At 36.2% G+C, this 2,358-nt stretch overlaps 1 pseudogene; it reads right to left on the bottom strand.

The window, feature by feature from the left end:
• Positions 1-514: 514 nt before the first annotated feature.
• LOC113887864 lies at positions 515-1,911 on the bottom strand (annotated as a pseudogene).
• Between the last annotated feature and the right edge of the window lie 447 nt (positions 1,912-2,358).

The following is a 2,358-nucleotide window of genomic DNA, read 5'->3' as shown; positions in this document are numbered from 1 at the left end:
TTTATATTTAGTAGTCTGTACCTCTTAATCCTCTATGCCTATCTTGCTCCCCTCCCCCCAGCCCTCCCCCTACTGGTAACTAGTTTGTTCTCTATATCTTTAAGTCTGTTTCTATTTCATTATTTTCATTTGTTTCAATTTTTAGATTCTACATATAAATGGTAACATATATTATTTGTCTTTCTCTGTCTGACTTATTGCAGTAAGCTTAATATCCTCTAGGTCCATCCATGTTGCAAATGGCAAGATTTCACTTTTGTGGCAAAGTAATATTCTATGTGTGTGTATACCACATCTCCTTTATTCACCTGTTGGCTAGAAGGTTGCTTCCATATCTTGGCTATTGTAAATAATGTCACTATGGGAGTTCCCTGGTAGTCTAGTGGTTAGGATCTGGCATTGTCACTGCAAAGGCCTGGTTGGGAAACTGATATCTGACAAGCCACACAGTGCAGCCAAAAAAAATTTTTGTATCTTTTTGAATTAGTGTTTTCATTTTCTTTGGATATATACCCAGGAGTGGAATTGCTGGATCATATAGTAGTTCTAGTTTTAGCCACTGAAATTTTTAAAGCCCTGAATATAATTTAGCAGGAACACTATCACAGGCAATCAGTTTTTGTTCTGTTGCTAAAGTTATTGGATATATGCTAAAGTGATTTTTTTTTTTTTTGGTCTGAGTGACAAGAAAATAATGTTTAATCAATATGCAAATCAAACGGTCTCCACTGGCTTTATTAATCTAGAAAGAAATAATTGCATAGTTACTAGTAAGAGGAAGGACATTTAGTCTATACTTTCAAATGGGACAATCATTCTAAAGAGCTGTTCACTGGCAAAATTTCTCCCCAAGTTAGTATAGATTATATGCTATGTCATAGAAGATAACAATCATGAAGTGTTTTTTTCAGTATTTGCTTTTAGAGAAAAATCCTAAAACTTGTAGAGACTTCTGATGTCAGAAAATTATGAAATGTAAGAGTGTATTTAGCAATCAGGGTGACTTAGCTCATGGTAATTGGCATATGTATAATTATAATTTGCATTCCAGTTATTTAAACTGAGATATCCTTGATCAGGTTGAACATACTGTGAATAGAAGATCTCTTTTTCCAAGAAATAAGGTGCAGACAGTCTTTGGAGAACGGCCTCACTGAACTGGTAAGTTAGCTTTCTCCGGATTTTGATGATTTCCCCAGTTCTTCCATAATTCCTCAGTGCTCTGGCCATTTTCTGATAAGTCATGGTCTTCTGGTTGCCTTTTCTTTTTCCCCAGAGTTGGGCAAGTTTTTCTTTGTTTTTTGATACAAACTGAAAGATGCCTTTGGTTTGATCTATCCACTGAATACAAGATGCCATCTCTGGATTACATAGGGATTCATGAAGGTATTCAAACAGTCAGAGCTTCTTCCTGCCTTTTCCTCCCTTTTGCTGGAGAAGAGCAGGTTGTACCAGCTGGTTTTTGGGGATGTTCTGCAGAGATTGATGAATATTTCCTTCAAAATAGAGGTCCGTAGCACTGTTTGTTACTGTTCTCCAATTATAGATGGGTTCCTCTGCAGGCTGCAAACCATAGCTGTTGGAATTTCCTCTGATATGAGAACGGTGGTTGATAAAAGCCAGGTAATTTTTGTAATCTGAGGAGTACTGAAAGTCTCCAGTTGAATGCTGCCTCAGTACTTCAAAAGAATCTTCAAATGCTTGACCCAGCTTGTCTTGTTCAGCACAAGCCATGCTTCATTAAAAACATGACAATTCTGTCCATCAGAGGCCAATCCAATATTTACAAGTGCTCCAGGTGGAAACAACTTTCCCCTCTGAAGCACAGGTCTGCAACACTCTCCCATACCCATCCCTTTAAACAACACAAGAACTTTTATCTTCTTTCCTGTCCCTCCCCTCATCTTACATGTTGATATTAGCTGAATTGTATTTCAAGACTGTAATTTTTTAAATTTACAATCAAACTTATTTTAGATTTTTTTCAGTAAATTTTACTGTTTCCCCCCTCACCATTGCTTCATTGGAACCCCCTTCTTCCTCTTAAATTCATGTATTTTCCTTCTTGCTGAATCACATACCCAAATCATCCTTTCAGAAAGGGTGTCTGATAAATTTTCTGAAATGTTTTTGTTCTCATCTGGATTATTTTGGCTGGATCTAGAAATCTAAGTTCAAAGTTATTTCTCATCAGCTCTTTGAAAAACATCATCATATTCTCTCAGTTTTCTCTCTGGAAACTTTCAGAATTTTCCCCTTTTGGGACTTTATTTTTAACTTAAAATTTTTATTTCACATATGTGTGTGTGCACACATATGCATGTATGTGTGTTTGAATCATGCTCAGAACTTAATGTT

The sequence above is a fragment of the Bos indicus x Bos taurus genome, chromosome X (assembly GCF_003369695.1).
Source record: "Bos indicus x Bos taurus breed Angus x Brahman F1 hybrid chromosome X, Bos_hybrid_MaternalHap_v2.0, whole genome shotgun sequence".
Taxonomy (NCBI): Eukaryota; Metazoa; Chordata; class Mammalia; order Artiodactyla; family Bovidae; genus Bos; species Bos indicus x Bos taurus.
The sequence above is the reverse complement of the archived record's forward strand: the minus strand, read 5'-3'. Positions and strand labels throughout refer to the sequence as shown.